Raw genomic sequence first — 23,762 nt, 5'->3', positions numbered from 1 at the left:
ATCGCCCCCCGCGTCAGGTTAGGCCCAGAAATACCCGTGAACTTGGGCGATGCTCCGGAAGATTACAGCGGCTACGGCAGCGGAGCGCCTGGGGACGTGCGCCCACGACAGGTCACCTCCCCTGACCCGGCTGCCGGGGAGCTGGCCGTTTGCTCAGGGAGGCCGAGCGGGTGCCCGCGGAAAGGAGACGGAGAGGGGTACCCACAGGCTCTCGCCCAGCGGACGATGCAGCCTGCCAGCCCCCCAGGGGCCGGGGCCACCGGCTGGACCTGCATCAGGGATGGGACTTGGGGGATCTGCGAGTCCTTTTCTGTGCAGAACGCTCCCAGGGTGCGTGTGTGACACTGTGTGTGACTGTGTGTAACTGTGTGTGACTGTGTGTGACTGTGTGTGACTGTGGCTCCAGGACCCGCTCGGGCTGGGTTCAGGTTCAGGTTCAGGGCGAGAGGAGCCGCCCCCTCCCTCCCGAGGAAGGAAGGGAGGAAGCGGCCGCGCCCTCCTCGCCCTCCTCGCCCTTGCTGCATGCTGCAGGCGCTCCGCTGTGCACACTGCCTCCCGCGCCCCTGGGCATGGACACTCTCAGGGGGGGCGGGGGGGGTAGGGTATCGTAGCTCCGGGGCCGGGACACAGAGGTCTGGTCTGGCCGGTGTCGGTGGCAAGAAAGACACGCAGACCTGCCAGCGAGCCGGCCTCAGAGCGGGACAGCCGGGCCCCATAGGAAGTCAGAGGCGGCACCCGGCACGGCCTGGCCTTCCTCGTTTCTGAGAAAGACCATCAAAGCGCAGCCGGGCCGCTGTCTGCCGGGCGGGGAGCCCGGCCCCCGGCAGAGGTCGGTCCTGCCTAGGAAAGTGCTGTCTGCCCAACGCTGGTGCCGAGACCCCTGCACACCGGGCCCCCCTCCCCTGCCCCCATTCCCTGAGCCGCCTCTGACGGGCTGCCCCTGACAGGAGGCTCTGTCCTGGGCCCGCTGTGCCCACCGGCACCTCAGAATCACCCAGTTCCCACGGGTCACCCCTGCTTTCATCAACTCGGCCAGGACGATGACCATAATGGCAGCAGTCTTGTTGGAGCAGCCTGCAAGCTGTGTGTGTGAAGGCAGACACAGTTCTACTCCATCTGGAAAAATCCACCCCATGGCAAGCTGGGTGTCTGCAAGGAACAGGCTGCCCGTGGGGCAGGCGGCCTGCAGGGGCCAGAGCCCAGCAAGCCAGGTCGCCAAGGAGGCTCTGTCCCCCAGGTGAGGGCTGCGGAGCAAAGACCTGCTCAGGCTGGGTTCAGGGTCAGGGTCAGGGTCAGGCTCAGCTCAGAGGACTTGATGCTGACAATGTTCACACTAACCCTTCGGGGTAGGTACTACGAGCATCCCATTTTCCAGGTAAGAAAACGGAGGTTCAGTGAGTGTATGTCTCCTCCCCCAGACACCAGTGCTCTGACCTGGACAGGGCACTGCATCCCTGTGCCACCTCGCCTCCTGCTCTGCCACCGAGGATGGTCCTCACCTCGCCCGCTCCACGCTGGGGCTCGGGGCTGACCAAGGCAAGGGCCCGCTCGGGGTCCAGCACGCAGTAGGTACTAGAAATGATAACTGCTCCATGGGTGTGTGGGGGAGAGGAGGCAGACACGCACAGAGACAGATGGACAGACTGTCTGCCTGACCTGGCTTCTCTAAATAGGCAACGAGGTGGCCATCAGAAACAGCAGCGAGACCCTCCCTGAGGCACCCACTATGTGTGGGGGGCAGCTAGCATTAGATTCCTGTTCTCCTTCTCTCCCCGGGGGAGGGAGGCCCTGAAGAAGTGAGGACCTAGGCCCGTGGTCGGCAAACTCCTCAGTCCACAGAGCCAAATATCAACAGGACAATGATTGAAATTCCTTTTGGGAGCCACATTTTTTTAAACTAAAACTTCCTTCTAACGCCACGTCTTCAAAATAAGACTCGCCCAGGCCATGGCATTTTTGTGGAGGAGCCACACTCGAGGGGCCAGAGAGCCGCATGTGGCTCTCGAGCCGCAGTTTGCTGACCACGGGCCTCAGAGAACCTGGTGCGACAGAGAGCCTCCGGGGGCAGCAAAGAGGGCAACACACAACTCCCCAACCTCAGCCTCACCCGCTGCACCCGGCCCGGGGCTGGCGGCGCGGAGAAAGCAGAATCGATCATCAGCGCTCCCTCCATCCCACCCCTCTCCAGGGCCGCCGAGAAACCCCTGATGAGGAAACGTGTTTGCATGCCCTGCACGGGGTCGGCGGATGACCAGCCCAGGGCTGTATAAGGCCTGCAAAACCATTAGGTCTGGCCCTGCGTCAGGGGGGAGTTAATTACGTGTTTGACCAGATACAGCAGCTAATTTTTAAGTTCATAATTCTGTACGGCCCTCAAATGACATGATCAATATCCAATTGGCCTAGGGCAGAGAAAAGGGTCCCCACCCCTGCCCTTCATGGTTCCTGTTCCCTTGCCCATCTCAAACTTACCCTCCCTTGTCCCTTCATCCCTTCATTCGCCCGCTGCCAGGAGAGGGGCAGAGAGGAAGGCGGTACCGAACCCGGGTGCTCACTGCTGGGTGCACCTGTTGGGAAGGGGGCAGGGGCGAGCATACGGCCTGAGCTGCCACCTGCACCCCACCCTGGGGTCCCCATGCCTGTGGCTGGACCCGATTGCCAGGAGCGCCAGAATTTCTGCGGATGGGCTGTGAGCGCCCCCCTCTCCCAGCGGAGATGCAAGGCCCTGCTCCTAACACCGCCCCCCATCAGCAGCCCCCCTGGGGCAGTGCCCAGGAACCCGGAGAGCATTCGGCAGAGGAAGCCCGGGGCTGGGGAGGGAGGCGGGGACGGGGCAGAGGGGCCGTGCCAAGTTTTCCAGAGGAAATGAGTAGCCTGTCGTTAGGCCGTTACACATCGCCCGGCGAGGAAGTGGCATTGTCTGGGGACCAGCCGAGGGCCTTACATAACGGGCGCCCCCCCCTGGCACTCTGGCCATGGCCGTATTTGGGGATTGGCAAAAACATCTGATGAGCACCTCTCCCCTGTGTAAACACTGGCTTTATTAGGGTGGCGGAGAGAGGCCTGGAGTCCTACTTGGCTCCGTGCTAAGAATGAAATCAACGCCAGAGCTGCTGAAACTCCGGGTTCTCATCTGCTCACTGCGGCCGAGCGGCTGTGCGGCTCAGTGGGTAGGCCCAGGAGCCAGGCTGCTGGCTACCGCCACCATCCCCACCACTCACTGGGTATGTGATCTGGGCACGTTGTTCCACTGCTCTGTGCCCTGGCTGCCTTGTCGGCAAAACAGGGACCTACTTGCCCAGCTGGCATGGCTCAATGGTTGAGCATCGATCCAGGAACCAAGAGGTCACTGGTTCAATTCCAGGTCAGGGCACATGCTTGGGTGGCAGGCTTGATCCTGGGGGCGGGGGGTGCGCGGGGGGGAGGGGCGCGAAGGAGGGGCAGGAGGCAGGCAATCAATGATTCTCTCTCATCATCGATGCTTCTCTCTCTCCCTCTCCCTTCCTCTCTCACAAAACCGGGAACTACTTGCGCCTGTATCCTGGGGCTGCTGAGAATGAAGGGGCATCAGACACACGTGTGTCTCAGATGAGCACTTCGTACAAAATAAGCTCTCAAGGATGTCCAGGCAGAGTGAGCACCATGCTGCTGCCACCTCTCAAGGCAGGTCACAATTGATGCTTCCCTCTCTCTCTCCCTTCCTCTCTGAAATCAATAAAAATATATATACATTGAATGGCCAGATTATGGTGATCTCTGAACGCATAATAATCTGGCCACTCAGTGTATGTACATATATCTAGAGGCCTGGTGTGTAAATTCAGCCAGCCTGGCCAGGGGGGAAGGGACATGGGTGGTTGGCCGGCCTGCCTGCTGGTCGAACTCCTGGTGGAGGAGATAATTTGCATATTAGCCTTTTATTATATAGGATATACACTGAATGGCCAGATTATTTTGCGTTCAGAGATCATCATCATCTGGCCACTCCGTGTATTTTTTTTTTTTTTTTTAAAGAACAACATTTAACTGGGACGACAGCCTTCACCCCGTTGTTCTCATCGGGGAGGTCAGACGGGGAGTGTAGTTGGGCCTGAGCCGTCTGCAGTCTGGGAGGGACCATGATTCCTGCACCACCGAGGACATAGCTGCCATCCCTCACTGGTGCCAACTCTGCTTACAAATAAAAAAGTGTTTTTGAAAAAGAAAAACCTCACAGTTCAGCTTAAAAAGACCTTTCATGCCGTGCCAGGCCTCTCTCTCCGCGCCCCCCTCCCCCGCCCCTCCCGCCTCTGTCGCAAAGTACAATACGTATGTTTATCTTGCTCTGCGAAGGGGGATATTAAAATACTTGAGGATTTTCCCCTCCTAACCCTGGCATGCCGGCTCCCACCGGCCGCACGGCCACAGAGAATGGAGCGCAGAGGCAGCAATTATGGCTTCTGCAAACACAGGGATCTTTCCTGAGGTTGGAAGTCGCATCACTTGAAAGGCCGACTTTCTTCAAACTTCCAGGAACTGAGTGGCCCGGAGCCCGTCTATTTAAAGGTCAGCCCAGCCCTGCTGTGCTTGGAGGGCTGCCGCGGACACAGGCGTGTTCTGGGCCCCGGTCCGAGCCACCGCAGCGGCCAGGCTGTGAGCAGCACTGTGTCCCCTCACAGGGGGGCGGCCGCGCCTGAGACAGAGGCCGGAGACAGAGACGGAGGCCGGAGGCAGAGAGGAAGGCCGGAGACAGAGATAGAGGCCAGAGGCAGAGACAGAAACAGAGGCAGGAGACAGAGATAGAGGCCAGAGACAGAGATGGAGGACTGAGACAGAGATGGAGGACTGAGACAGAGACAGATGGAGGACGGAGACAGAGACTGAGGCCGGAGACAGAGATGAAGGCCGGAGACAGAGATAGAGGCCGGAGACAGAGATAGAGGCCAGAGACAGAGATGGAGGACTGAGACAGAGACAGATGGAGGACAGAGACAGAGATAGAGACCAGAGATAGACACGGAGGCCGCAGACAGAGACGAAGGACTGGACGGGACCCATTCGCCACCCCCTTGCCCACTGCGCCCATTGGGGGTGGGGGGGAGCAGCGAGTTGAGCAGTGGGCGCTGGTGGTTAACAGAGTGACTCCTCACATCTCAGAATCAAGTCCGGGTCCCGATTCCCAGGGACGCGATGGTCCTTTAGGCCTCCCTTTGACCTCGGCTCCCTGGGTCTGACCTCCGGGGACGCAGATGGAGGACAGGTGGCAGGAGGTCACCCCTGGACCCCTTTACAAGGCGACCAGAGGGGCAACAGCCCACCTCACCCCCCAGCCACACACGAGACCTCCTGGGCGTGTGCCGCCCTCGGCGCGGTGTCAGCGCGCACAGAGGCACTCGCTGGCATTCACACGCTTACTCTGCGCCCCCGCACTCTTACGGTGCCGCCGGCCCACAGGTGCCTGGGGTCCAGAAAACACTCTGGCCAGCACCTACAACGCACCTGGGGCCCTACGGGTGGGTGCTGGCAAGGCTTCCCACCCCACAGTCGCCCAGCTGGCGGGGGGCAGGGGCAGAAGTCCAGTGCTCCCCTGTCTGACCGCAGACACACCCTCCACACACACCCCACGTCCATGAAGCCAGCGATGTAGTCAAGGACATAACCCAGGCTATCCACAGATAGTTGTCCTCTGCTGGGGAGCAAGGATCCCGCCTGCCGGGCACCCAGGAGGGCCTCCAGGAGGAGGTGGCATTTGAGCACCGCCTTCAGTGGGGCTCCGAAAGAAGAGGAAAAGCAACCAGGGAAGGAGGTACAATGTGAGCAAAAGCAATGAGGCCCCACGAGGGCCTGGATCACAATCAGAGCTGCAGCCTGAGGGGGTGAGGGGGTCCAGGGTCCTTCAGGATCCGCTCGCGGCTCAGAGTCCTGAGCTGGGACCATATGGTGGTCACTGAGCTGTGTCCGCCACCCCGGCGGTCCCAACCCTCCAGACAACGCCGAGAAACAGGTGACCAGATCCATCACCGCTGCCGCTTCCCCGGTGGCTATGTGTCAGGGCTCGGGCCTGACTCCGGGCCAGCTGGTGCCCAGGCTGGGGTGCCTCCTGTGTGTCTCCCCATGTGTCTGTCTCCTTCTGCCGGGGACCCGTGGGCACAGGAAAGGGTGCTCCTGGGACCAGAGTGGAGGGGGGAAGAGAGGGAGGAAACTGGAGGGAGGGAGGGGAGGGAGGCCGGCGGGAGCCCTGCCAGGGCTGTGATTCAATGCAGGCCTTCCCGAGCGTCCGATTAGCCTGAAAAGACTTTGAAACCAAAACCAGCAAAACAGAACGCCCCGAGGGCCGAGCCAGGAAGCCGGAGCAGACGCTGCAAGACGGGACGTCATCGCAGGGGGACCCAGGAAGGGGACTGGGCTCCCAGATCCTGCCTTGGGCTGGGCTCCCTTACATGGATCCTGACATCGGGGCTCTTGGCTGCATGGCTGTCGGGGAGTCTTTCCGGGAGGAAGTGAGGCGCCCAGGACAGGCGGCGGGGGGGGGGGGGGGGGGGCTCAGCAAGGCCGTGGGAGGTCAGGGAATGGCCCCACAGAGTTCACCCCACATGGAAGCATGTGGGGGGGCGGGCGCTAGCCTTTTGCACCCCTGAGTCAGCAGGGGCTGGGATAGGGGGTGAGCCACTTCCTGGATGAGGCAGCAAACCCCCAGAGAAGGGCTGCCATAACCCCGAGCAGCTGCTGGTGAGTGTGCTGGCCCCAGAACGGGGACCGCGGCAGGACACGGGCAGCCGCCGCTCCGATTAATCATAATTACTGACGGGGGGGGGGCAGGGAGAGTGTGTGTGTGACCAGGAATCTAACAGCCCCGTTTTTTAACATTTCCTACGGAGGCCGGCTGCCGCCTGAGTCAGCCTCGCGAATGAGTGTTGGAAACATGTGAACAGAGAAGGACGCAGAAGACGGGAGAAACTCTACCCCGGGAACAGGGAGCCGGACAGAGACGCACAGAGAAGGATGCTCTGGAGAGTCCCACCTCTCCCCTGCCCGCCCCTCTCCCCTGCAGAGACGGAGCGTGTGAGGTCCGATGAGACGGGCCAAAAACACAAACTTCATCTCCTATTCTCCCCCTCTCTACCCCTTCCCCCCCCAAAAAAAAATAATCTAGCAGAATGGACCTGGTGCATGTGGAAATCGTATACACAATAGGAGTTATACACAATCACATTATCAAATGGCAGCGACTGTGCCTGGCGCGCCGTGCTCGATGGCAGCTGAGTGGCTGGTCGGCGGCCACACCATCACCCCCGCCACACACTCCCAGTTCGCCCTCCGGACTGGGAGCCTCGCCGGGCAGTGGGTCCTGGAGGGGCCATTCTTGATTTGTCCGAGAAAGGCTTTGCTGCCTCCACAGGCCCCTCCGCAGATGGATGGCCAAGCACAGCGAGGTCTAGCCGTGCAGGTCAGCCACAAGGAGGAGGTAGGCATGGAGACACACATTTCATAAGTTACGTGGGTGTGAAGCTTGGAAACCGGACCCTAAGTGACATCAGCCAGGCGCAAACGGCCACATAGACACTGAGTGGCCAATTATCATATCTGAACATATAGTGATCTAGCTACTCAGTGCTAGATTTTATATATATATATATTAGAGGCCCAATGCATGAATTCGGGCACAGTTGGGGCCCGGCCAGTCTGGCCAGGGGGAGGGGACATGGGCGGTTGGCCGGCCTGCCCACTGGTTGAACTCCTGGTCAAGGGGACAATTTGCATATTAGCCTTTTATCATATAGGAAGGAGGACATACACTGAGTGGCCAGGTGATTATGCGTTCAGAGATGATCATAACCTGAGCACTCGGTGTAGTTTGGATGCGTCCAGGCAGACCCCTGGAGACAGGAAGCAGCAGATGGAGCTCTCCCCGGGGCTGGGAGCCGGGGTGACGCTAACGGGCACAGGGTTTCCTTTAGCGGGGAGGCGATAACAAGGTTCGGAAAGGGCTCGGAGAGATGAAATCACACACCGTCAATGGGCGCCTTCGGGGGTTTGTGAATTCTGTGTCAATGAAGCTGCTGCTTTACAGCCAGAGAGACGGGGAAAGGCGAGACGGGCCCCGGCCACAGCCCAGAAAGACTCGCTGTCGCTTCTAGAACGCAGCGTGCTCCGTCGGAACAACTCCAGGGACACTCGGACCTGAGTCCGCACACGCAGCCCTGAGAGGGGAGGACACCGACCGGAAGCCGGGACAGCCGAGAGGACACCAACCAGAAGCCGGAGCAGCCGCAGGCCCGGCCTCGCCGCCCGCCGCCGCCATCACCACCGCCGCCACACAGAGGGGCCGCGGGAGGCAGCCAGAAACTCTTATTTTGTCTCCTGCCCCGAGCGATTCCTAAACAGTGGGAGTTAAATATTTATAGAGCGGCCGCTGTTTGTTTAATGTTCGAGCCGTGCTCGCGAACCCGACGCAGGGCAGCGCTGGGCTGAGGCCCAGGTACAAGCAGGGAGGCACCTTGCAGGGCGCCCACAGTTCCCAGGGCCCTGGCCTCGCCACCCCCTCCCCTCCGTCTGCAGCTGGCTGCCTCCTTCTCCTCCTCCTCCTCATTCTACTCCTCCTCCTCCTCCTCCTCATTCTCCTCCTTCTCCTCCTCCTCCTTATTCTACTCCTTCTCCTCCTCCTCCTCCTCCACCTCACCCTCCTCCTCCTCTACCTTCTCCTCTTCCCCCTCCTGCTCCCTCTTGTCCTCCTCCTCACCCTCCTCCTTTCCCCCTCCTCCTTTTCTTCCTCCTCTTCCTCCTCCTTACCCTCCTCCTCCTCCTCTTCCCCCTCCTCCTCCTCCTCCTCCTCACCCTTCTCCTCCTCCTCAGCCTCCTTCTCCTCACCCTCCTCCTCCTCACCCTCCTCCTCCTGCTTCTCTTTTTTCTTCTCCTCCTCCTCCTCCTCCTCATCCCCTCAGGGTGCCCTCAGGTTGGGAGGGGCCTCCAGTGTTCAGTCTCCTGGTCCCCACACCCACCGCGGAAGACAAACCACAGGTCTCCTCGCTCTCCCGTTCTGTGGGGGTCCCTGAGACAGCGGGGTGCTGGGGGAGGTCTTCCTTCAGAGTCCCCGCTGCACAGAAAGGGGAGCCCCCGAATTGAAGGAGGAAGGGATGCAGGGCGGACAGGGAATCCCGTGAGGCCTCCCCCAACCGGCCTCCTGGTGCCTGTGCCGCTTAACCTGAACCCTGGACATCGGCTTCGACCTGCTCTGCCTCGGTTTCCCCTGCTGCAGAACACAATTCGGAGACCCACTGCTCCACAGAGCCGCCGGCGAGCACGCCAGACGGCCCTCCCGGACACCTGGCCCCCGGAGCCTGCTTCCGGCTCCCCGATTCCCGGCTCCGCTCTGATTCAGCCGTGACCACGGGCCATTCCCGGCCCCGGTCCCAGCTTCCCTGGTGGCCTTATCAGCAGATGGGGACAAACGAGGAAATGTTTTTGGAAAACTAAGAAACGCTGCCAAAACACACGTCAGGCTTCTGCTGGTGAACTCCAGGGCGGGAGGCGGCCGGGAATGCTCCCCTGGGTCCCCGCCTTGCCTCCTTTTGGGGTGTCATCTCCCTCCCCTGCATCTCTCAGTCCCCGGAGAGTGGCTCCGGCTCAGGGAGCCCCCTCCCTGCTGCCCGGGAGCAGCTCCGCCAGAGTCTCCACCCGCCATCCCCAATCCTCCCACCCGTCCCCACTGACCAGCAGGGTCCAGAGCACAGGCAGGGGAAGTGAGGATGGAACCCTGCGGAGCCTCTGGCCCGTCCCTCTGCCCTCTGTGGGCCCCAAGTCATTTGGAGGTGACCTTTCCCCAGATCACTATCCTCTGTTCTTCCTAAAGCGCCTCACTCAGCGTTCATGCCAGGACGCTCTTCGGATAACCAAGTTTCATCCGTGTATGTAACACTTCATCACCAATCCGACTACCCTATGGCCAGCACGCAAATCACCAGGGGGCGGGACCTTCTGGGCACACCCATACCCACACCTAACCAGCGAACGGGTGTTTGCCGAGCGCTGGGAAACACCCGGAGCCCTCACCCACCTGCACTCACTCAGTGCTCCCCAGCATCCCGGAAGGGAGGCCTCAGTATGATTTTACATAGGAAGCATGCAGGCTCAGAGAGGTTGTTTGACCTGCCCAAGGCCACACAGCTCCTCGGGGACAGAACGAAGCTTTGGATCTGGAAAGCCGGGCTTCTGAGCAGCCAGCCCGCCAGCCCCGAGGGCGCCTGAGGACTCGGTCCATGCGCTGCACAGAGAGAAGGGGCATCGGCCGCACACCCAGCGGGAGTCACGCTGAGGGCAGTGCCGGGTTTCTGCAGCCCTCGCCCAAGACGGACGGGTGTCCACAGCGCCTGGCCTGGCGGTCAGTAAATGACTGGCGGTGGCCAGATCTGGGTGGGCTGGACAGCAGGTGCATGAGCGCCTATTCTAATGCCCCAATGTCCTTGACGGCCCCGTCTGCAGGAGCAGGTACGCACCGTCTTCCCTGGTGTGTGGCCAGAGCAGGCCCTGCTGGTGGGCAGAGGGCCCGGGAGGAGGCTGGGCTCAGAGTGACGGGCCGCGGTGTCCGGCCAAGGGGGTGGGCTTTGACCCCGTCTACAGATGCTCTCCGTGTCCAGCTCCTGGCGGATGGCACGAGGCTGAGAGGAAGGGAGAGGGATAGAGAGCTAGAAACATCGATGAGAGAAAAACATCCATCAGCTGTCTCCTGCACATCCCGTGCGTGCAACCAAGGTACATGGCCTTGACCGGAATCAAACCTGGAACCCTTCAGTCTGCAGGCCGACGCTCTATCCACTGAGCCAAACCAGTTAGGACAGCAGGCTCCTGTCCTCATGAAGCCCTCTGCCTGGCATGTGTGGAGGACCTACTAGGTGGTGGACACTACATGGAGCACACAGAGGAACAGGGCAACACTCCGGTTCCAGTCCCCTGGTGCCGAAAGCACACAGCAGGTCCAGTTCATCCATTAGGCTGGACACCAATGAACCTTCCCAGGGGCCTGCTGGGCTCCAGGCGCTGCACAAAGCGCGCTGTGAAGGCCTCACGGTTGGTGGGAATATTCTCCCTGACCACCGACGGCACAGGTCAGCAACTGCTCGCTCAGTGAGCGGAGAAGCAGCCCTCCAACCCGGCCAGCCATGCGCAGTCACACACACTTTCCATGACACGGGGTGCAGCCGCATACAACCGGACATGATGGGGAAGCCCCGCCCCCGGGACAGCCGGCCCCTCTGCAGCCTTCGAGGGTCAGCCCCCACTTCCTCGATGCTTCCCCATCGGCCCCGTTCGGTTCCGGGGGCACTGCCCGCCCCGCTTTGATAGCAGAGATGAAAGGGCACGCTGCAGCGCGCGCGAGGCCCCCCCCAAATGTCAACTGCTTTCATCAGGAAAACCCCAAATTACCCACTTCTACACACAGTCTTTCATCTCCGACAGCGCGCGCAGAGGCTGCTTATTAGAAAAGCTGCCTTGTCCGCAGCCTCCCCCGCGGGGGATGGAGAGGGAGGGGGCAGATGCCGGCGTCGGGCTCAGCATCACGGCAGGGCCTGGCGGGGCGGCCGGGCCATCGGAAACCCGGGCTCCACGCTGCCCTTGGCCGCAGGATGCTGACTAACCCGGCGGACAGAGGGCAGGTCTGTCCGGGCCACCGCGGCCACCCCTGCACCGGCTGGCCGGGTGCTGCCAGCAGACGCTGTCCCCCGAGCTGGCTGCAGGCGCGGGGCCCGGCCAAGCCACCGCTGCGCCACACACACACACACACACACACACCACACACACACACACGGCCTGCAGCCCCAGGAAACCGAGGGCTGGGACCACAAGCATGAGTGTGCAGGAGGCGGACTGGCCCTTTGTTCTCCCTTCTCTCTCTCTCTCTCTCTCTCTCTCTCTCTCTCTCTCTCTCTCTCTCTCTCTCTCTCTCTTCTCCAGCAAAGCTGGCAATGGAGAGCTCCACATCACAGATTCCTGCGGTGAGAGGGGCCTCGAGGTCCTCAGCATTTCCACACACACCCACACACACACACACACACACACACACATCCAGACGAGCCAGCCTGGAGCTGGAGGAGAGGCGGCCGCTGCGGGGTTGCTGCCCAGGGGCCTGTGGCCTGGTGCACCCAGCACTGATTCCTGTCCGTTTCCCATGTTAGTCCAGTGTCTATGCTCCGCCCACGAATGCAAGCTCTCAGCCCAGGGACCCTGGTGTGTTTTGTTTTAATGAATCCTCACCTCACCTGGGGATATCTTCTCCACTGAGTTCTTTTAGAGAGAGTGGAAGGGAGGGGAGAGAGACGGAGAGAGAGACACATCGATTGGCTGCCTCTCCCATGCTCCCCTGACCAGGGTCAGGGATGGAGCCTGCAACTGAGGCACAAGCCCTTGACCAGAATTGAACCCAGGACCCTTCAGTCCTTGGGCCGATGCTCTATCTGCTGACTGAGCCAAATGGGCTGGGGCCGGGGGCCCTGCTTTAATCTCTGTATCTTCGGGACGTAGACACAGAGGGGCTGCTCAGTGAATGTGGGTGGATGAGTGGGTAGATGAGTGGGAGGGGGTTGGATAAGGGGATAGATGGGAGGTGCATACGTGCATAGGTGGGGCCGGAAGTGCAGGCAGGAAAGGGGGAAAGAGAAACAGGAGAGCTTGCCATGAAGGGCCATCGATCTCGTCCACCGTAGCTGCCAGCATCACCGAACTTTCGGACCAGAAGGCCTTGCCAGGTCCTGGGAGTGCCCGCCCCCCTCCTTGGTTTGCGGGAGTGAAGACTAGGACTCTGGCTTGAGCTGCCTTGTCCAAGGTCACGCCCCGGAGAGCGAGCGGCTCCACGGGACACCCAGGGCTTCCGGCATCCGCGCGGGGGGGTCCCCAAATCCAGGTCTCCTCCAAACGCCCGTTAGGCCCGCCCCTCCCACCCCCCAGCTTCCCGCACTGAGCCGCGCCCGCTCTTTATCCGCCCGAAAACCTGCGGTGGAGATCGGTTAGGACAGTTCACGGAAAGGAGAGCTGCCCTTTGTGTCTTCGCCGGAGATAAGGAGAGTCTGCGGCTGGCAGGAGCCAGAGGGGCGGGAGGGGGGGTGGGACACAGCAGCCCGGGCTCCTGGCTGCACCCAGAAGCTCAGCTCCCCAGAGCAGGGCCGGCCGCCCCAGACACAGCGGGGGCTGTGCTCCAGGCCTTATGACTGTGCCTTTACGCAAGTTCCCCAACCTCCCTGGGCCTCAGTTTCCTCCTCTGTAAAATGGGGGTGCACAGGGGTGGTCGTGGATGATCAGGGCCAGGGAGCACCCTCGCCCCCCCCCCCCCAAGAGCCTGGCAGCCTGTTCCTGGTGGCCGTGGTCTCCTACGGGGACACTTGCTCTTCGTGGCGGCTGGCGTGGCCGCCCTGGTGAATCCGGCTGAGCCCTGCGGAGCCTTGGCCAGGCTGGCAGGTGAAGTGCCGGGAAGGGGTGCCGCCGCCCGGCTGTGTGTGCCGGTGGGAGCATCACCAAGGACCTGACCTGGGCCCTCTCAACCCAACACCTGAGAGCACAGGACATCAATGTGTCCGTAAGCCACTCTCACCGCCCCATCACACACACCGCAGGGTCTGCTCCGGCCTGAATTCCCCCAAAACTTCCCCTTCACCAACATCTCTGTTGGTCTCTAACCGCTTATCATTCTCAAGAAGAGGAGAAATGCAAGCGACAGGCCCACCGAACCGTGGCCAGACACAGGAGCGTGGCTGTCACCCAGAGGGAGAGGGTGCCACAGGGAGCGGGGGAGAAGCCGGACTCCAAAGGGGGAGGCACCCAGGCCCAGGAAGGAGGCCCGCCTGTCCGCTCCCTCTGCACCCCTGGGTGGTTCGGAGCAGGCGGAAAGGGGTGGGTGTGTGGGCCCAGCCTGCTCCAGGCTCTCAGAGCACAGGCCTGGGACTGGGGACCTCTGGGGCCCGGATAAAGCTCACACACACCCCATCACGTCCCAGAATCCTCTTCACCTGCAGTGTTTTTGTCAGAGCTTCTGCCAGCAAACAGAGTCCACCTTTCCCTCTTTCCCTCTCCATCTCCCCCACTCTCATCCCCTCTCACCACTGGGGATGCTGGTCACCCCCCCTCCCCCCAGAGATGTTTCTCCACCTTGGGACAGGGACCCCGCGTCCACCCGTCCAGACACTCTGACAGCTCCCACCTAGCATCTAAGACGTTTCTTATCCGCCTCTGGTCAGCCAGAAAGCCCTCTGGGACCCTACACGCCCACGAGGGTAGCATCCGACAGAACGGATGGGAACCAGACTCTAACAGAGCTCAGAAGCATCAGGACAAGGCCGGCTTCTCCAGGCAGCCTCACCAGGGACCTGACCTGGGCCCTCTCAGCCCAGCACCTGAGACCACAGGACATCAGTGTGTCCGTAAGCCACTCTCACTGCCCCAGCACACCGCAGGGTCTGCTCCGGCCTGAACTCCCCCCAAACGTCCCTTTCACCAGCATCTCCGCTGCTCTCCACCCGCTTATTCTCAGGAAGAGGAGAGATGCCGGTGCCGTCTGAGTCCAAAACGGAATGCCGGCTGCAAACCTCAAAGCCATGTGGAGGCGTTTATTTTGGGGCAAACTAGAGAGCACAGGGAACCCCAGGAATGGCCTAATGAGCCCTCGCTGCGAGCAGCGGCCGGCCAGGCATCCGCCCCTTGTCCTCCTCTCGGGCCTCCTGCAGGCACAGCCTGGCCCAGGTGGTCATTAGTCCGGCCATGGAGGCAGGGCAGGAAAGGCATTCGGAGGAGGAAGAGCCCAGGCCACCCAAGAGCCGGGATGACCGTCAGCGGGTTCCTGACCTTCTCTGATCCACCGGGAGGTCACCTATAAAGTGGTGGCCAGATGATGACCAGGTTGCATCCAACACCTGATGTGTGTCAGGTGCTGTGCTGAAGGCCTCATTAGAGTATCTCGTGTAAATCTCAACACCTCCCACGAAGCCTGTCTCGATCTGTCAGAGACAGTGGCTTCAGAAACAGACAAGTCTCTCTCTTGGTTCTGCAGGCTGGGGTGCCCCAGATCCTGCATTAGGTGAGGGCTCACTCATTGGCTTGCAGACTGCAGTCTCCTTACCGTGTGCTCACGGACTTTCCATTGATGTCAGCATAAAAGATCTCTGCCTTCCTCTTTACAAGGGCACTAATCCCATCCCAGGGGGCCCACCCTCATGACCTCATCTAGCCTGATTACTCCCCAAAAGCCTCAACTCCAAATGTCTCTGCATTTGGGGTTAGCACTCCAGCACACGAATTTGAGGAAGACATCACCAACACTTGTTAGCTGCAACAGGAGTGTTTTATGACCCCATTTCACAGATGGGGAAACATATTTTTATTGATTTCAGAGAGGAAGGAAGAGGGAGAGAGAGATAGAAACATCCATGATGAGAGAGAATTGTGGTGGATCGTCTGCCTCCTGCAAATCTCCCAATGGGGATTGAGCCCACAACCCGGGCATGTGCTCTCGACCGGAATCGAACCTGGGACTTTTCAGTTCACAGGCTGATGCTCTATCCATTGAGCCAAACCGGCAAGGGCCCCATTGGAAATTCTTAATTCAGGCTGAGCAGGAGCCTGCGCTCCACTCTGCACTGAGCTCTGAGCATCACCACGCAGCTGCTCCAGCCCCCCACAGCATCGACGGTGCCCGATGCCACCCCTCCCTGGCCTCCGTCTCTTGGGGGTAGCGTGGGGGCAGAGGGCCTGCCTCAGAGGCGAGCTGTCAGAGTTGGCCATGGTGGGGCCGGGGAGGTGTGTGGGGGGAGGGGGGGGCGCGCACGCTCAGCATCTGACAAGCTGAGAGCTGGCTTCCCCCTAACGGGCCTCCGCTTGCTGCCTGGAAAAAGTGGCTATTACATCAGGCCCTGGCTATTCGCTCCATGGGTGTGTGGAGGGTCCAAGGACACCACAGGGGGACACAACCTCAGAAGGACGGGTGCTGACATCACCCCCTCTTCCTGCCAGTGATCTGGCCCAGAAGGAGGTGCATCCCTTGGGGGTCCCAGTGCTGTAGTTAAGGGGGCAGAGAGGGGGTTGTCAAACACAGCACTGGGACAGGTCTCCCCCGGCACCAGCCTGCAAAGCCAGACCTACAGGCGTGCACCGGGAGAAAGGAAGCCTCCAGTCCCCGCCAGGGAGGGACTCCCTCCCCTTCCACTCCCTGCTCGTACCCAAGACCAGCTGTCAACGCCTGGAGGACAGAAAACAGGGCATCGACCCCGACCCCGGAGTCTCGTCCACGCCCGCCGCCTCACACACGCCCTGCACACAGCTGGAGCCAAATAAACACAGGGCTACTGACAGTGCTTTACGGGCTGTCAAAACGCCGGGCCCTCGGGGTGGAGCTGAGCTCACAGGGAAGGTGACAGGCATGGTGGTCTGCCCAGGAGCTGGGGCTCTCGGTGCTAAACCCAGGAAGTCCCAGACGGCTCCTCTGCTCCGTCTGTCATCCTACGCAGAGGGGCGGCCGTTGTCACCAAGGTGAACGGGGGTAGCTCTTCGGGGGAAGTTTATGGGACTTTTTTCAACACTCGCGTGTCTATATTTCTGTCCATCCTACGTTTGCTGCAAAGACCTCGTATTCGTTGTACCATCAGGGGAAACACTTAAGAAGAAAAAGAGGCAATTTCCTAGCATAAACCCAATTCCTTTCCCATTACCAAACCCAGATCATCCACTTCTGATCACACCTTTTCAGAGATGAAAGCAGCTCTCGAACTTGTCTCCATAGCCCTCTCTCGTCCTCTCGCTTCTCTCGGATTTTCCACAGCAGGAATCTTCCTTCCAGCACTTTCCTCTGCAGACCGTCCGTCCGTCTGTCCATCCGTCCGTCCGTCTGCAAACAGCCGTGCCGCCAGCCACCCTTCTGCTTTGCTTTGAGGCCCGTGAGCAGCACGCTTTGCTGACAACCCGGCTGAGACCGGCTCCGACAGAGGTCACGGCGACGCTCTGTCTCCCACGATCGGGACATTTGAGTAGCCAAGATCTTCCGTGAATAAAGGCAGCCAGCCCCAAGCTCTCAACCCAACCCCCACCACCCGCTTCCGCTCTCCGCACCACACCACTGGGCTCACCGGCTCCCGCACCCATCACCCGGCAATGGTTCCTGGGACCTTCGTGGGATGTCCATCCCAGTGGCAGCCACGCACCCAGGCTCAGACGCTTCTATTGACTCCTTCACCGTTATCCTTTCCGCATCACCTTCTCCTCCTCACCCCCACCCCCATGGCTTCCTCTCGCAGAGACCATGGCGGCATGCTCCTGGCACCCTGACTCTGGCCTTGCCCCTGGCGCTTGCCTCATTTCCTCCCAGAATGCACCCCATCCCAGCAGGCAACAAGCCAGTACGGGTGCTCCGCAGGGCGCCCCTGCCTCCGCGTCCACAGGCTCCTAGGGAGACGCCGCAGTCCACAGATCAGGCCATCGGACCGCTGTGTGGCAGCCTCGGGCACGCTGCCAGCGTGCATTCCCTGGGCAACCTCGGACCCCCCCCCCCCCCCCCGCGATGTGCACCCAGCGTGCAAGGAAGCTCAGCTCCGCTGCTCACACCAGCAAAAACCTGGGAACAGCCCACCCTCCACCGAAGAGGCAGAGAGGACCAACTGGAGCAGTGACGTCACCCAAAATGCAGAGCGGACCGAGCAGCCTGGGTCACCTCCCCCCGCATTCTGTCACCTCCCACCTTCCCTGTGTCACTCACACCTGCAGCATCACCTGCAGAAGGACTGTTACACACAGAACCGCGGCACCGGTGGCCGCCACGCAGATTCTAGTAAAAGGGTAAGAACATGGCCACGTTATATATATATATATATATATATATATATATATATATATATATATATATTGATTTCAGAGAGGAAGGGAGAGGAGGAGAGAGACAGAAACATCAAAGATGGGAGAGAACCACTGATTGGCTGCCTCCTGCATGTCCCCTAGTGGGGATCAAGCCCGCAACCCGGGCCTGTGCCCCCAACCGGAATCGAACCCGGGACCCTTCAGTCCACAAGCTGACACTCTATCCACTGAGCCAAACCAGTTAGGGCTCTTTTTCTTTCCTTCTTTCTTTTCTCTCTTTTTTTTTTAACTTCATCAGAGGCGATGATGCAAAGCCAGCACGCCATTTCTGCTCACGTCCGCTCATCCCGGGAGTGGGACTAAGGGCCAGAGGACCCGGAGTGGCGTCTCACTTTCTATTTCCCACCTGCACCCTTCCCCTTGTGGAAAGAAATAGCCCCGCACTCGGCCGCAGATTCCGGAGTCCCGCAAGCGGGACTGAGGGACCGAGGGACGCGGAGCCGGGAAGGGAGGCAGGTGGCCTGCGTCTGGAACCCGCCTGGGCCGTCCCCACCGCCGGCCTTCACCTTAGGGATGTGCCGACCCCATCACCTCTGTCAGCACCCTGCCCCCCTGACCAGCCTCCGCCGTCCTGCTCGGCCCCTTCTGGGCTGACTCATCTGGTCTTCTCGTCGGGCACGTGAGGGACACAAGGCGGGGACGACCACCTCAAGGAAAGACAGGCCTCTCGCCTGAGCTGACTCAACAACAGGGCAGCAGGATCACGGGCCCAGAGCAATGACTGGCTAAGCTGACTGAGACGAGGGGCTCACTAGGAGTCAAGTTCAGAGGCAGGGCCAACCACAGGGCCAGGTTTCCCATCTCACAATAGCCTGGCTTCACGGAAGAGGCAGTAACGACCGGCCTGAGGATGCCCCAGGGTTCACAAGCCCCAACAGCCTCTGGGGAGCATCTCTCCACGGGGAGAAGCCTCTTTCCGGAAGAAGCTGAGCATCCTCTGAGTAGGCAACACCACAGAGTTTCCAGGGCCCCCGGCGGCGGCGAGCTGAAAGCGGGAGCGGATCCTGGCGCATGTTTATTTGTTTATGTCATCGCCGCCTGCGAAACCCGGTCCAGGACTTCTGAGTGACTCAGAGACCTCGCCACCAGCAGCTGCGCTGTGCTGGGAGCCAGATAAGCCTCACAGGGGAGGGTCAGGTCAGGGCAGTTCCTGGTAATCGGTGGGGCTGACCCCCCTCTCCCTGGAACGCGCCCCCCCCCATAGGATGGGTGGCTGACCTCTACCTTCTGCAACTGCCCTGCAAAAAGACTCTGACATGACAAAGAAAGGGGCCACACAGGCCCAGCATCCCAGGGAGGAGGCAGGGGAGGGGGCAGCCAGGGCTCACACAGGCCTTCCCATGAAGGATCTGTGAGCCCAACACAGAGACTGCATCTTGGAACTGTATCAGTCACCAAAAGCCTGTTTTGTTTTTGTAAATACGTTTTTATTGATTTCAGAGGCAGGGAGAGGGAGAGATAGTAAGAACAATGATGAGAGAGCATCATGGATCGCCTGCCTCTTGCATGCCGATCGAGCCTGAGGATCGAGCCTGCCACCAACCCAGGCTTATGCCCTTGACCGGGAACCGAACCGTGACATCCTGGTTCCTAGGCCGACACTCCACCACTGAGCCACACCAGCCAGGCCAAAAGCCTGTTCTTTTTACCCCATTCCACCAGCCCTAAGTGAAGAACTAGCTGCTCAGGTCCTGAGGTCAGAATAATAATGTTTTAAAAGATTTCCTTGTTGTTTGTTTGGTTAAGGCAAGTGGGTCTGCTTTCAGACCTCTCACAGGGCCCCTCACTCGGCCCCTCCTTCGGGCAGCGGAGACTCACCCCGCCTGGTTCACACGGACTCCCCTTCTCCCAGGACGGCGTGCCCTGCCCGCCCGGGGCGTTCCCAGCGCCTTTCCTGGGTTAACCAGGCCCCTCAGGGGGGAGGCTCAAGCTCACCCACCCAGCCCGGTCTCGAGGGGCCGAGGCCACGGTCCCGGCCCGCTCCGGGAGAGTTCCGTGTGCAGCTGCCATAAACCTTCAAGCGCTCCCAGCTCACTCGGGGGTGACAGGGGGTGGAGGAGGGTGGGAGGTCAAGCAGAGACCCTCCTGGAATCTGTGCCCTTCATTAACTTTGGAATTCCACAGGCCAGTGTTTTCCCAAGCTCTCCGACACTCAGCACGCACCCGGGAGAGGGGGGCTGCAGGCCGCACACCCAAAGGCCCCGGAAGGAAAAGCCAGACACGGCGTCCTGAGATGGGGGAGGGAGAAGGAGGCCAGCAGCCACCAGCAGCCACCAGCAGCCACCAGGAGCCACCAGCAGCCACCAACAGCCACCAGGAGCCACCAGCAGCCACCAACAGCCACCAGGAGCCACCAACAGCCACCAGGAGCCACCAGCAGCCACCAACAGCCACCAGGAGCCACCAACAGCCACCAGGAGCAACCAGCTGCCACCAGCAGCCACCAGCAGGAGCCACCAGCAGCCACCAGGAGCCACCAGGAGCCACCAGCAGCCACCAGCAGCCACCAGGAGCCACCAGGAGCCACCAGGAGCCAACAGGAGCCACCAGCAGCCACCACCAGGAGCCACCAGCAGCCACCAGCAGCCACAGCAGCCACGGGCTCCCCTGGGGGAGGAACCCACATTTAGAGAGCCAATAGCAGCTGGGAGGTGAGCACTAGAGATTCAGCAGCATTTGGGTCCCAGCTTTGTAGGCGAAGAGAGTGCTGCTCAGAGAGGCTGAGGAACTAGAGGAAGGTCACACAGCAGTGACACAGCACGGCTTCCCAGCTTCCTCGTGTTTTGCTCCCACGGGGGTGGGTACCTGGCCCCGGGGTCCCCCTGAGAGAAGAGCTGGGACTTGCTGTCCAGGCTGAGCCTGGAGGCAGGGGCTTCTCCATGGCATTCAGGGCGTAGCCTCATGGCCGGTGTTAATGAACGCCCGGAATGTGCCGGGTTAGCCTTCCGACCTGGGGAGGTGGGTGTGCCCCCCGCCATTTCACACGGGCAGAAACGGAGTCCGAGGGACCCAGGGAACGGCCCCGCTTCTCACTGGAGTGCGCGGAGAAGCTGGAGTGCGCTCCCATCGGTCAGCCGTCACCGACCCCACGGGGCTCGGCCAGGGGTCCTGCGTGGGGATGAGGGTTTGCTCTAATGGCCACACTCTCCCGATCACTGCCCCCGGGCGAGGGTCCCGGCTCAGAAGTCCTAGGAGATGCTGCCCTGCCAGTGAGGGTACGGATGCCCCGACAAGGAAGGCAACCTGCCTGTTGGCTTCTTTGGAGGCGAAGAAGGCAGTGGAGTCCCAGACGCACGGACAGACTGCTGAACCTCAGAGGGGAGGCAGGGGAGGGGGGAAGAGGTCCACCAATGAACCTGTATGGGGCATGATGATCCGTGGGCACAGGCATGGGGGGTGGTGAGGGCCTGGGCGCGGGGGGTGGAGGATGGGAGCGGGCTGGAAGAGGTTAGTGGAAGGAAAAAGGATCTAAGTAATACCCTCAACAATAACGATTTTTAAAAAATGGTTTGAATACAAAGTAAAAAAAAAAAAAAGGAGGCGGTAGACGCTGCAGCTCACAGCTCCAGGGAGGGTGGCCCAGTGACTCTGGAGTCGGAAAGAACCGCTTTCCCATCCTGCCTGTGTGGCCTCTCGGTGCCCCCGTGACTTTGGCAGTAGCCGTGAGCATAGCCCCAGTGCCCACCCCGCGGCCTGTGCGGGCTGGCCATGGGATCGGGTCTGCCCTGCGCCCAGCCCGGAGACCAGCTCAGCAGACGGAGTTACTCCTCCGTCACTGTCCACAGGGTGCCCCGCGGACAGAGGGCAGGTGCTCAGAGCAGCCCGCACAGTGGGGGTGCGGGAGACTCATTTCTTTCTTTCTTTCTTTTTTTCTTTTTTCTTTTCTTTTATTGATTTTTTACAGAGGGGAGGGGAGAGGGATAGAGAGTTAGAAACATCGATGAGAGAGAAACATTGATCAGCTGCCTCCTGCACACCCCCCACTGGGGATGTGCCTACAACCAAGGTACATGCCCTTGACCGGAATCGAACCTGGGACCCTTCGGTCTGCAGGCCAACACTCTATCCACAGTTTCGGCTCTCATTTCTTTCTGTGACCGTTCTGTCCCCTGGCACCCAAGCCCCCCTGCTCTCCTGAGAGATAACCAGGACCCCCACCAGGGGGTGTTCTGAGGAGGGACCGATAAACGGAGAGAGGGCAGGGCTGTGGGCCCTGTGATAAGTGGGGGTGCGCAGCCACAGCGGGAGTGGGGGGAGACAGCAGGGAGGGGAGCCAGAGCCCTGCCTGCCGAGGCAGAAGCAAAGGGGGTGGTGCTGGGCCTCGGGGTGCCCCACTCGCTTTCCCAGGGGAGCCCCTCCTGACCCCAGGCCAGGTCTGCCCGGCACTCCGAGCCCAGCTCCCCACGCCTCCCTGCACCCTCCTCCTCGGGTCACTCCCGGCCCGGCCCTGGCGGCCACGGCGAGTGGGCACAGCTCCCATCACGCCGGGCTGCCCACCACACCCCCCCCAAGGGCACAGGCCTCTTGGGGTCCAGGAACCCCCAGGTGCCAGACTGGGATGCCAACCCCACCGCATCCCAGGGCCTGCCTCCTTCACACAGGGGGGCACCGAGATCTTAGGAAAAGCCTCTCTCTCCGGGATGTTAAAGAGGGGGCCCCATCCTAAGCACCCCAAGAGCACCCCAAGGCTGGCAGGGCTTGGTATACAAACACACACACACACACACACACACACACACACCCTTCCCGGCTGCCTGCTCTGCCTCCTCCTCTTGAATAAATAACCTTGGGGGCGTTTGATGGCCTCCCAACGCCTCCACGTTCTGGGCTGTGAACTGGGGGCACCACGGCCCCCCTAGAGCAGTGTTCCCCAAAGTGCGGTACGCATACCCCCAGCGGTACGGGAAGAGTTCGGTGGGGGCACACGTTGCACCGGAGTTTGGTGGGGATATGCACTGCACCGTGCTTAGCTGCGCCTGATTCTCCGTTCTCGTGAGTATGAAGGGCACTCAGCGTTACGAAAATTATTGAAGGGGTGCACATGTGTCAGAAGTTTGGGAAACACTGCTGTAGAGGGACGGCCGGGCTGACCAAGGGATCTGGACGTTCCCAAGGAAAGGGGTTTCCCTTCATCTGTCCCTGCCCGGGAAGCTGAACAGAAAGCGCTAGCATTACCATCTGACCTGGTTCACTGGCGCAATACATAAGACGCCTACTGTGTGCTCGGCCTGCGAGCAGGATGACAGCGTTTCCTGGCCTCACAGAGAGGACTTCCCGGTTTGGGAGGAAGATAAGAGGTCAAGCACTGCGCATCCAGGAGTGGACGGTCCCCGCGCCCCCAGGGGCTGCGGCCTGGACAGCCTGGGACGGCCAGAGGGCCGCTGTGCCCATCAGGAGCTGGGGAAAGGCCCGCGGACCGGTGCCACCGGGCATGAGCGGCACCGGGAGCCCAATCCAGACCAAAGCCCAGGCCCCGCCCTGGCAGCCGAGGCCTGGTGGCCCCAGGTGACCCGAGCGCCGGGGACACTGGCTGTGGGGGGAGCTGCCCCTCCCCTCGGGCAGCCCAGCGCCCAGGCAACATCCCCAGGAGGGAGCCGCCAGCCTCGCGGCTGCCAAGTCCGCCCTCCCGCCTGTCAACGGCAGAGCCGCCACAGGCCTCCGCTGCCAAGTCCGAGGCCAGCTGTTCCCGCCCTCACCTGCTGCCGCCTGCCACTCAGCCTTCCCACAGTAGGTAACCTTTCATCGGCTGCCCATGCCAACCGGCAGTGCCCGGCGCGGAGTCCAGCACAGCCCACCTGGCTCTGCTCAGAAAGACTCAAGTGACACCTCTCCTCCCCAGAAGCTTGCCCCCCCGCCCTCCCCACTGCCAGCCACAGGGAGCCGTCACATGCCCGGGGTCT

At 61.0% G+C, this 23,762-nt stretch overlaps 1 long non-coding RNA gene across 4 annotated transcripts in view; it reads right to left on the bottom strand.

Moving 5' to 3' along the window:
* The window catches only part of LOC311612047, a 531,826-nt gene that overhangs the window by 340,522 nt on the left and 167,542 nt on the right, over positions 1–23,762 (bottom strand). The gene's annotated exons all lie outside the window — the stretch shown is intronic.

Source organism: Pipistrellus hanaki (genome assembly GCF_964339955.1).
Source record: "Pipistrellus hanaki genome assembly, chromosome: 17".
NCBI classification, from domain to species: domain Eukaryota; kingdom Metazoa; phylum Chordata; class Mammalia; order Chiroptera; family Vespertilionidae; genus Pipistrellus; species Pipistrellus hanaki.
The sequence above is the reverse complement of the archived record's forward strand: the minus strand, read 5'-3'. Positions and strand labels throughout refer to the sequence as shown.